A 13,146-nucleotide genomic window follows, 5' to 3' on the forward strand; every position below is an offset into this window, starting at 1 on the left:
AGGAATATATTAGTTTGCTGATATATCCCAAATATATAAAAACAGTGTTTTGCACATATGTGCTGAATAACTATTTTTAAGTGATTTAAAATTTCATGACTCTTTGTATAATCTGAACATTTTTTATAAAGTGTATTACTTTGAACAGTTTTATAGGAGATGTGCGTGGTCACATGTTCTCAATTCTTGGCACTCAACTTATTTAAATTTTCTTCTCGGTTACCTACATTAAATAAATATTGGCTTTTCTAAGTGAAATCATTAATTCAAAACGTAGAGAGTTGCTCAACTTTATACTGTTCTCTTCCTCATATTGTTTACTTATTTATTTCTATACATAGTATAGTAAATGATGACAGATAATTGGGAAGTATCTATTTCTGGGATCATATTTCAGACTATGCACATTTAAAATTTATACATGTAACTAGCATTAAACAGTGGAGAGGGAAGACACATGGCACTGATTACATATATTGATCTTATATTTGTAAAATCTCATAGTCCTTGATGAGTAATAAATTCTAAATACATTTTTCAATGCCTATATTTGAAATACAGTCATCTATTGATATCTAGTATCGTCAGAGTTTAAAAAGCATAAAGCCCATCAAAGGAAAAGTCCTTGAATAAGAATCAGCTTCCTTTGCTTCATGTACCTACTTCTTGCTAAATCGCCCTGTTCTTACATGTTCTTAATTTTCTTCCCTTGTACAGTTATCGATAGCCAGAGGGTACTCACTTTAGAGGGGAGAAGGAAGAAGACGTTAAATGGAATGTGTAGGGAGAGGGAGAGGGTACACAGAACTGCTGTATTCTATAAAATTGCAAAGTATGTCATTAACATCCCCTCATCGTTCCTTCCTCACCTACATGCAAGTTCTGTGTTTTCATAGTGCCTCTGATTATCCTAATTTACTAGAGTTCTGCACTTTCCCAAAATGCCCCATTTTAGAAATTTATTCCTCTCTCTTCCCTGATCACAAACACTAATTTCTTCAGTAACTTCCATTTTCCCGATTAAATATCAGAAAAAGTGATGAACTTAATAGCATAAAGCACATAAGTTATTCACAAATTATTAGTTCATGAGTTCAGTTACGTGAACTCAATAAATATTCATTAAAGACTTAAATACATATACTACTAAGTGTACAGAAATGCCTAAAATGCAGTTGCTGCTTTTAAAGAACTCACAGTTTAGCAGAAATATGCTTAACTAGCCCAAGGTTAGTATGAGTTTTAATGGAAACTTTTGTTCACAGATCAGAATTGCATTAGTTTTCACAGTATGTTTGTAGTATTTCAGAGGCTGCCATGGGCAATAAGAAATAGATTTCACGTTATGCCATACCTCATCTTGCCTTTTTTTTTTTTTTTTTTAGACAGTCTTGCTCTGTCGCCTGGGCTGGAGTGCAATGGCATGATCATGACTCACTGTGGCCTCCTGCCTCCTGGGTTCAAGTGATTCTCATGCCTCAGCTTCCCAAGTAGCTGGGATTACAGGTGTGCTCCACCATGCTATTTTTTTGTTTTGTTTTGTTTCTGTATTTTTAGTAGAGATGGGGTTTTGCCATGTTGGCCAAGCTGGTCTTGAATTCCTGGCCTCAAGTAATCCGCCTACCTCAATGTCCCAAAGTGCTGGGATTACAGGTGTGAGCCACTGTGCCTGGCCCCATCTTGCATGTTTTGAGCCAGCAATTCTGAATTACCTAAAGATCCTGGAGTAAACTAGTTGATGCCTCTATGTCTTGGCAAATGCTATCATCTCTATGTACAATGCCTTATCCTTTTTGCACAGTTCTTTTTATTCTTCAAAACTCAGCTCTGGGAGGCTGATTTGAGTGATAATAAAACTCCAGTCTCCCATACAGCCAGCTCGGTGTGAATTACTCTTTCTCTATTGGAATTCTCCTGTCTTGATAAATCAGGCTCTGTCTAGGCAGCAGGCAAGGTGAACCCACTGGGCAGTTACAAATTTGGGGGCTCCTCTGGGATTGCCCTTTTGGCTACCTGCCTGTGGTTTGGTATCTGCCTCCAGCGATGGATCCAGAGGTCAGCCCAAGTGGGCTTAGTTCTCTTGGACTTGGGGGGGGGGGGGGGGGGGGGGGGGGGGGGGGGGGGGGGGGGCTGACTCTCGTACTCCCTCTACTGGTGGTGTGCTGCCAACCCAACTGATATGGACAGGAGGCAAGGAAATAGTGGGTAGCAGAGAGCAGTTCCCCGGAAAAGGCCCCACCCTCAAGCCTGGAAACCTGCGGCTCTAAATGGGAACAGGCATTCCTGTTTTCACATCCCAATGTTGCCTTTTCCAAGACCACTCTTGCTCACCATGCCCCTATCCTGTACCCATAAAAAGCCCAAACCCTGGGATCCACAATCAGAAGAGCAGCAGAGTGGAGCAGCAGAGAAGAAGAGAAGGAGCATCTGAATGTTGAGAGGAGTTTGGCTGGGGATGGTCAGAGAGGAGATGGGATGGCTGAACTTCAGGGAAAGATCATCTTATCACTCTATCCCCTTTCCAGCTTCCCACCTATCCCTCCAAGAACCACCTCCATCACTCAATAAAATCCCCGCATTCACCATCCTTTAAGTCCGTGTGACCTGATTCTTCCTGGATGTGGGACAAGGACCCAGATACCAAGAGGGCAGGGTGTAAAAGGCTGTCACCCTGACTCCACTGAGCTGGTGTAACACTTAGCTGTCTGTGGATGGCAACTGCTAAAAGAGCATTAATTGTAACACACGCCTAGATGCTACTGTGGGTCCTGAGACCAAACGCACACGCCCTGGCTCCTGCACCTGCCTGTCTGCGTGCTCCCCATCATGTAAGGTATTTGAGCGCAGTGGCCGAGCAAACAAACCACACCCCTGTCGCAAGTTCCATGAGGGAGGGTGTCAGGGAACTCTCCCATTTCATAATATGCATGGATTTAATTGCAATACAGAAATAGTTCTGGGGAGATGTCTCATAACAGTAGCCCCATGGTGGGGTGTCTGTAGCCCTATGGTAGGGTGTCTGTCTGTAGCCCCATTGTGGGGTGTCTGGATTGGTGAGTATCCTAGGAGCTGCAAACACCTTCTTCCTTCTCCCAACTGGTCTTGTAGCCCCATGGTGGAATGTCTGTCCATAGCCCCAGTGCAGGGTGTCTGTAGCTCTACCATGGGGTGTCTGTCTCAGTTCAGCTCCTATGGGGGTCTTGGTCTGGATGTAACCCCATTGTGGGGTGTCTGTCTCAGTTCAGCTCCTGGGGGGGTCTCAGTTGGCTCTCCCTAACTAGTAGGAAGAGTCTTGGTTAAGGAGACTTCTCAATCAGGAAGATTTCAGGGAGATTTCTCAGATGGAGAATAGGAGGATAGTTTGGAAGGGATACTCTTGGAGTTGTTGGTTAGGGATCAGATTTGGAATCCTTCTGTCTGTCTCATCTTTGTGTGTTTTTGTATATGTGAAGGGGACCTCTGAAGAAATTGCTTACGGAAGTCCAGCAGACTTAACTCAGAAACCCCCCTTATTTGTCTGGTCACATTTGGTGAGCCCTAAAGAAAGCTCAACAGGCTTGTCTGAGGGTAACTATTCGCTCTTCACCTTGACCAGAGATCCCAATGTGAATTACCATCTGGAGGTGATCCCTTCCCATCTGGAGTGGATCAAAGACAACAGGGACCAACAGGAGAAAGTTTGAGCTTTGTCAGGTTGATATTGGGTGCTGAACAAGGTGACTAGTGTCTGTTTTGTTATATGTATTTTGCTGGGATGAAAAATGTTAATTTGGTTCCCCATGCAGGCCATTGGGTGGCATCTTGCAAAATTGAGAATCTTTTGCCTATGGCTTCATAAAACAGAAAAGGATGATTTTCTTTTGTTAAGTGGCTTGACCCTCACAGCTATGGCACAGCAAGCAGGGTCATCAAAAACTGCTCCATTCTTATGGAAGCTGCAGAGAAAGGGAACCTGAAAACCTAGTATGCCGGCAGAAAGGGTAAGAAATTCTTACCACGCAAGTTTCTGGTCTCTCTGTGTGAGTCTGTTTGTGGGTGTGTTTGTAAATGTAAGTGTAACTGGTTGTCTCCTCTGCAAGGGTTTGATTAATATATATTTTTTTTAAAAAAAAGGATTTGTGAGGCTAGTCTCAGGTTGTAGCAAATCTGGTACACTTTGTGCTAAAAATTTGTCTTTCTATAATGGAGAGAAGGATATCACAGGATAGAACATGGGTTTAGGACACCTATAAGCCTGCTTTTCAAGCCAGCCTGGCAGGCTGGTGAGGTACAAACTTTGCTGCAGGTCTGTGAAACCAATACCAGATGAATTTTCTCTATTGAGTTTTGTATCCTTAAGAGCTTAACCTTGTGACCATGTGGAAATACATTCTTTTGGTCTCCAGAGGACAGGAATTTTGGAGTTCACGTCATAGCCCTAAACATTATTTTGCAAATGTTTACTTTTAAAACTGGGCATTGCACTACTTACCCTAGTACTCAGTATTTACGTTATACCTGTTCCTTTAAATGTGATACTAAAACTATAGATGACAATACTAATGCCTTTGCCATGCAAGCCTTGGAACCACAGCCAGGTCTGCATGAGTATGCTCAGACAGTTGCAAAGTGGTTCCACTCCTCTCTCCTTGGGTCAACACCTACCCCCACTATGCCCCTGATCAGCAGGAAGAAGTTAGAATGGTCTTCACCCCTTTTCCATCTTCATTAGCCAACACGTTAAGATTAACGTGTTATAAAACCCAAAGGGAGGGATTGAAACTGCCATTGCAAAATTGTAACTGAGACAGTGAAAGAGATGTGACCTAACCAACTCCACCTTGTTTCTAACCTCCAAGCTGTCCTCATTCATTCCTGGGCATAGGCTGAACTAACTTTGGGAGGAACTTAGTTTATAGTTTATCCTTTTCCCAAAACAAATTTCCTTCTTGCTTGGGCGCTAGACTGCCTTTGTAGGACTAACATTAGCCACAGGATTAGAAATTATGGTTTAGGAGTCATGCAGCTAGAGGCTATAATATTTAAGGATACACTGCCCCTAAGATCAGTACCTGAGACATTTTGCAGACCCTGCACTTGATGGATCAGCTGGCACCACCCAGATCAATAAACTGGCTCATCTGATCCTGTGGCCCCCACCCAGGAACTCAGTGCAAGAAGACACCTTCAACTCCCTATGATTACATCTCTGACCTAACCAATCAGCATTCATGGCTCACTGGCTTACCCCCACCCACCAAATTGTCCTTAAAAACTCTGACCCCTGAATGCTTGGGGAAACTGATTTGAGAAATAATAAAACTCAGGTCTCCCTCCCACCAAAAAAAAAAAAAAAAAGTCAGCTCTGATGTCAACACTTTGTAGAATTCATTTTATTGTCACTCTCCTCCTAATTAATTTCTCCATTTTTCAAGCTAAATCTGTACCTTGTGTGTCACACTGTGCTCCCTTTGTTTAAGCCTATTTCCTTTTTCAGTCTGTGAGCTCTTTCATGTAGAAGTTATGAATTATTCACCTCCCAGTGGGCCCAGAAGTTAAGCAGCTCAACAGGCAAAATTGAATGAAATTATTGAAAACTAATAGTGCTCTGCCTTATTAAAGAGGTAATAGTGAAACCAACCTTTTTTAGAAGCTCAAGATTGTCACTATAGATTGTGAATTACAGATGGTGAATGACTGTACAATATTGCAATTTAATGTTTGTCTCTGCTTGCTGTTAGAAGAGACAAAAAAATTTTCTTTTAGTCTAGGTTGTCTTTGCTTTTCATTCTTTTTATTTTTTGTTTTCTGCATGTCAGTCTGTCAACCTTTGAGAATCACTTGAACCCGGGAGGCAGAGGTTTCAGTGACCCATGACTGTGCCACAGCACTCGAGCTTGGGTGACAGAGCCAGACCGCTAAAAAAGAAAAGCAAGGTGGGGTATGGCATAAGATGAAATCTGTTCCTCACTGTGCATGGCAGCCTCTGAAATACCACAAACATACTGTGAAAACTAATACAATCCTGATCTGTGAACAAAAGTTTCCACTGAAACTTATACTATCTTTGGGATAGTTAAGCATATTTCTGCTGAGCTGTGAGTTCTTTAAAAGCATTTTTTTTCTGGTGTCAGAGTACCTACTTTTAACAACACAACTGTTTTTCTTTTTTGAAATTATTACGTCCTATATTCTGGGCTAGGAATTCAGAGACCTGAGTATATGAGACTAAAGTAAGTGAAAGGACTGTGAAAGACTGTCCTAAAAATGGCTCAAGCTTAGTTCACAAACTGTATTAGCTTTGTATTTTGCTTTTACATCTTTTACACTTGTTTTTGTTTACAGCTTGGTTTTAGGTTGTTGAGATAACTGGAACTCTGACTTCCATTTAAGTGGGGATGTTATGATTTTTACACTATCCATTTCACCTTTAATGCTCAGTTATATTGCACAAGGGTTCTATAATTGTAATATTTAACGTTTATTTGAAATTGATACATTAATATCTAAACCTTTCATAAGTTAAAAAATGTTTGATAATGTAGCAACTATTTTTCTTACAGAATTCCACACATAATTTTAAAATTTTTCTTATTTTCATTTTGGAATATCAATAAAGATACTCTAGAACCTACTTTCATCCTTTTGGAAAACTATGTAATGTAATAGTCACTGTTAAGCACTTTGTATGTATCAGGCACTGGGCTAAGTACATGGATTACTTCACTTAATCTTCACAAAAATAAGGCAAATATTATGATCTCTATGTTATTGATGGGGAAATTGGCCAGAAATTAAAATCTTCTACAGGCTAGTTAAACATAGGAGATATGAGTCATATATCAATCAATCCTGGAAAACCCATGTTTCTTACATGTTCAACTCCACAGTTATGGTTTGCCCACCATTCCATTAATACTTCTTGTAACATCTTTATTGTTGACATATAATTCATATACTAATACCATACTATTCAACTTTTAGTGGTCACCCACCCATTTCCCCTCAACAACTCCTTTGTTCCAGCCCTAGGCAAACACTAGTTCATTTTCAATCTCTATAGATTTACCTATTTTGGACATTTCATATTAATGGAATTACACAATATGTGATCTTTTGTGTCTGGCTTCTTTCATAACATAATATTTATGTTTTCAAGGTTCATCAGTGTTGTAGCATCTATCAGTACTTCATTCCTTTTTTGTCTAAAACTTTTTATTGTGGTAAAAAAACACCTATCATAAAACTGATTATCTTAACCATTTTTAAGTGTACATTACCATGATATTAAACACATTCACATTGCTATGCAAACATCATTACCATCCATCTCCAGAACACTTTATTTTTTAAAACTGACACCTTATACCCATTAAACAGTAACCTCTCATTTCCCCTGCCTTAACAGGCCCTGGAAAACATGATTCTACTTTCTGTCTCTAAGATTTTGACTGTTCTGGGCACTTCATATAAGTGGAATGACACAATATTGTGTTTTTATGACTTTTTCTTGCCTAATTGCTCTGGCTAGGACTTCCAGTATTATGTTTAATAGCAGTAGTGAAAGCAGGCATCCTTGCTTTGTACCTGATTTTAGATGAAAAGCTTTCAGTTCTTCACTATTGAATATGATGTTTGCTGTGGGTTTTTCATACATGGCTTTATTATTATTTTACCTAGTGTAATGTCTTCAAAGGTTCATCCCATTGTAGCATACGTTAGAATTTCCTTCCTTTTAAAGGCTGAATAATATTCCATCATGCATATATACTACATTTACTTATCCATTCATCTGTCAACGGTCACTTGGGTTGCTTCAACATTTTAGCAATTGTGAAGAATGCTTCTATGAACATGAGTGTACAAATATTTTTTCAAGATCCTGCTTGCGATTATTTTGGGTATATGCTCAGAAATGGGATTGCTGGATCATATGGTAATTTAATTTTTAATTTTTTGAGTAATTGCCATACTGTTTTCCATAGTAGTTGTACCATTTTACATTCCCACTAACAGTGCATAAGGGTTTCAATTTCTCCACATCCTTGCCAATATTTATTTTGTCTTAATACTAATCTTCCTAATGAGGGTTGTATCTCATAGTGGTTTTGATTTGCATGTCTCTAATAATTAGTGATATTTAGCATCTTTTCATGAGTTTCTTGGCAATTCATGTATTTTTGGAGAAATGTCTAATCAAGTTCTTTGTCCACTTTTTGAATTGGATTGTTTGTTTTTATAATTGTTGTTGAGTTTAGAAGGTCTCTATTTGTTATGGATATTAATACCTTGGATACCTATGAACATTAGATGTATCATTTGCAAATATTTTCTCCCATTTCATAGGTTGCCTTTTCATTCTGCTGATAATGTCTAGTGAGCAAAAGTATTTAAAATGCAATAGTACTTAATATTTGTGCAGTCCAATTTGTTTACTTTTGCATGTGCTTTTGGTGTCATATCTAAGAAATTATTGTCAAATCCAATGTGGCAAAGCTATTGCTCTGTTTCCTTATAAGAGTTCATAGTTTTAGTTCTTACATTTACATCTTTGATCCATTTTATTTTTGAATATGGTGTGAGGTAAGGGTCCAACCTCATTCATTTGCATGTGGATATCTAGTTTTCCCAGAACCATTTGTTGAAAGATTATATCCTTTCCCCACTGAGTTTCATAAAACCCTTGTGAAAAATCATTTGACCATATATGTGAAAGTTTATTTATGACCTCTAAATTTGATTCCATTGGTTTATAAAGCTGTCTTTATGCAGTACCACATAGTTTAAAATTTTAGCTTTATAGTAAGTTTTGAAATCAGGAAGTATTAGTGCTCCAACTTTGTTCTTTTTCAAGACTATTTTGGCTTTTGGGGTTCCTTGAAATTACATACAAATTTTAGGATGGATTTCTTTATTTCTGCTTTTCTGAGATTTTGATAGGTATTACATTGAATCTGCATATCTACTTTGGGTAATACTGACATCTTAATAATATTGTCCTCCAATCCATTAACATGGGATAGCTTTCCATTTATCTGTTTTATGGTTTGCATTGTATGCATCTTTCATCTCTTTAGTTAATTCTTAAGTATTTTATTTTTGATACTATTGTAAATTGTTTTCTTAATTTCCTTTTAGATTGTTCATCATTAGTGTATAGAAATACAACTGACCTTATGTGCTGACTTTGTCTCTTGCAATTTTTGCTGAATGTATTCTAATAGTTTTAAAAATGATATCTTTAGGGTTTTCTATGTATAAGACCTGTCATTTGCAAATAGAGATAATTTCACTTCTTCCTTTCTAATCTGGCTGCCTTATATTTCTTTTTCTTGCCTAATTGCTCTGGCTTGTACTTCCAGTACTATGTTTAATAGCAATAGTGAAAGCCGGCATCCTTATCTTATACCTGATCTTAGATGAAAAGCTTTCAGTCTTTCAGAATTGAGCATGATGTTTGGTGTGGGTTTTTCATATATGCCTTTTATTAAGTTGACGCAGTATCCTTCTATTCCAAGTTTGTTTGTTTTTTATCATGAAAGAGTGCTGAATTTAATGCTTTTTCTGCATCAATTAAAATGATCATTCAGTTTTTCTCCTTCCGTTAATGTAGCATACTGCATCAATTTTTGTAGGTTAAACCATCCTTACATTCTAGGAATAAATCCCTTTTGGCCATGGTGCAGTATCTTTGTAATATGCTGCTGAAATTGGGTATTTTGTACAGGATTTTTGCAAATCCCTTGCATGTGATGAGTTGCTTCTTTCTTGTCTTTTGACAGTTTGATGGATAATTTGCTTCAGTGGAGGTTTGTTTGAATTCATCCTACTTGGAGTACATTGAGCTTCTGTGATGATCATATTCATATCCTTTATTAAACTTGGGAAGTTTTCAGCCATTATTTCTTCAAATTATCACACTACTTCTTTCTCTTTTCTCAAGGACTCCCACAATGCATACTGTGGTCCATTTGATAGTGTTCTACGGGTCCCCTAGACTCTGTTCACTTTTAACTTTTTAATTTTTTTGTTTCTCAGATACAACAATTTCAATTGTCTTATCTTTAAGTTCACTGATTCTTTCTTCTGCCTGCCCAAATCTGCTTTTGAATCCCAATAGTAAGATTTTCATTTCAGTTGTACTTTTCAGCTCTAGAATTTCTTTGATTTCTTTTTTAGTTTTCAATTTATTGATATTTCCATTTTGTTTATATATTATCTTCTTCACTTTCTCCACATCTTTCCTTAGTTATTTGAGCATCTTTACGATTTAAGGTCTTCTCAGGTTTTTTTCTGAGTTTATGCCTTTCTCTGGGTGTTCAACTTAACTTTATGCTTTTCTCTGTAAATGTAGTTGCTTTTTAATGTCTTAGTCTTTAATGTTTGTCTTTCAAAAGGAAGAAAACAAGGAAAATTCCCTGGAAGTTGCTTCAGCTGGAGGAGTAAAAGCTTACAATGGTGGGGGAAGGTGCAACAACAATGGCAGCTACCTCTGTGTTTGCAGCTCCTTGATCAGAAGCAGTAATCAATTATCAGAACACAGACCCTCATCAATAGGGGGACAGGGTCCTTACTGCTCACTGACTCTCATGAACTATGTGCAAGCTGCTCCTGCAAGTAATGCAGACTGCCTGCTAGAGAGCTGGGGTTTGGGGTTGGGTAGATGATACTGAAGTAAGAGCTGAAATTCACCAAAATAAATTCAGTTTTCTGTCCAAGCCTTCCCTTGAAAGTTGCAAGCCTTTAATAGACTCCACAGTTCCAACATAGTTACAAGAGACACGCTTTGACAATGCAATTGTTTTTCTAGGTGGGGAGATAGATTCCTGGTGCTTCCTATTCCACCATCTTTTTAGAATCCTCCAGCAGTACTTCATTTATTTTTATTGCAGAATAATATTCCATTGTATAGATATATAACATTTATCCATTCATCATTTGATGGACATTTGAGTCATTTCCACTTTTGGCTACCAATCATGCTGCTATATCCCAACCAGGCAAGAGAAAGAAATAAAGGGCATCCACATTGGTAAAGAGGAAATCAAACTGTTGCTGTTGGCCAGTGACATAATCATACACTAGAAAACCATCCAAAAAGATTCTAGAACTGATAAATTAATTCAGTAAAGTTTCAGGATATAAATTCAATGTACACAAATCAGTAGCGAGGCAGGAGAATAGGGTCTGAAGGCAGGGAACCTAAGGCCATTTCACACTGACTTCCTAGAATGCAGTTGAAAGGAAAACCCTAACTTGACATGCCTAAGTAACAAAAGGACCAGAGGCTACTTCCTTGGCAAATCCCCTTTTCTGCAGATGGGAAATTGAAAGTACCCCTGATTGGTTGCAAAGAGCATAGGAGTGTAATGTTTGTGTAGGAGTGTAACTTTGTAACTTCACTTCATTGGTTGCCTCCCACAACCAATCAGACTGATTGCGGGCCACCACTTCATTTACATGGGGTGAACCAATGTATAGTGTCCAATGGGAAACCTCTAGGGGGTATTTGGACCCGATAAGATTCTGTATCGGGAGCCCTTGAGCCACTGCTCATGCCCGTTGCCACACTGTGGAGTGTACTTTCATTTTCAATAAAAATCTCTGCTTTTGTTGCTTCATTCTTTCCTTGCTTCATTTGTGTGTTTTTTCCAATTCTTTGTTCAAAATGCCAAGAACATGGACACCCTCCACCGGTAACAGTAGCACTGCTATATACCAACAGCAACCAAGATGAGAATCAAATCAAGAAGTCAACCCCATTTACAATAGCTGCAAAAAATAAAATACTTAAGAATATACCTAACCAAGGAGGTGAAAGATCTCTACAAGGAAAACTAAAAAACACTGATGAAAGAAATCATAGATGACACAAACAAATGGAAGCAAATCCCATGCTCATAGATGGGTAGAATCACTATTGCGAAAATGACTATACTGCCAAAAGCAATCTACAAACTCAATGCAATTCTGATCAAAATACCATTATCATTCTTCACAGAACTAGAAAAAACAACCCTAAAATTCATACAAAACCAAAAAGGAGCCCGCAGAGCCAAAGGAAAACTAAGCAAGAAGAACAAATCTGGAGGCATTACATTACCCAACTTCAAACTATACTACAAGGCTATAGTCACTAAAACATCATGGTACTGGCATAAAAACAGGCACACAGACTAATGAAACAGAATAGAGAACCCAGAAATGAAGCTAACTGATCTCTGACAAAGCACACAAAAATATAAAGTGAGGAAAGGACACCCTATTCAACAAATGTTGCTGGGATAATTGGCAAGCAACATGTAGAAAAATGAAACTGGATCCTCATCTCTCACCTTATACAAAAATCAACTCAAGATGGATCAAATACTTAAATCTAAGACCTGAAACCATAAAAATTCTAGAAGACAACATTGGAAAAACCCTTCTAGACACTGGCTTTGGTAAAGACTTCATGACCAAGAATCTAAAAGCAAACGCAACAAAAACAAAGGTAAGTAGATGGGACTTAATTAAACTAAAAAGCTTCTGCGTAGCAAAAGAAATAATCAGCAGAGTAAACAGACAACCCACAGAGTGGGAGAAAATCTTCACAAACTATGCATCTAACTAAGGACTAATATCCACAGTCTTCAAGGAACTCAAACAAATCAGCAAGGAAAAAACAAATAATCTCATCAAAAAGTGGGCTAAGGACATGAATAGACAATTCTCAAAATAAGATATTCAAATGGTCAATAAAGAGATGAAAAAATGCTCAACATCACTAATCATCAGGGAAATGCAAATCAAAACCTCAATACGATACCACCTTACTCCTGCAAGAATGGTCATAAGCAAAAAATAAAAAAAACAACAGATGTTGGCATGGATGTGGTGAACAGGGAACACTTTTATACTGGTAGTGGGAATGTAAACTAGCACAATCACTATGGAAAACAGTGTGGAGATTCTTTGAAAGAATCTAAAAGTAGACCTACCATTTGATGCAGCAATCCCACTACCGGGTATCTACCCAGAGGAAAAGAAGTCATTATGTGAAAAAGACACTTGCACGTATGTTTATCGCAGTACAATTCGCAATTACAAAAATAACCAAACCAAATGCCCATTAACCAACGAGTGGATAAAGAAAATGTGGCACATATACATACCATGGAATACTAC

The sequence above is a fragment of the Nomascus leucogenys genome, chromosome 12 (assembly GCF_006542625.1).
Source record: "Nomascus leucogenys isolate Asia chromosome 12, Asia_NLE_v1, whole genome shotgun sequence".
Classification (NCBI taxonomy): Eukaryota; Metazoa; Chordata; class Mammalia; order Primates; family Hylobatidae; genus Nomascus; species Nomascus leucogenys.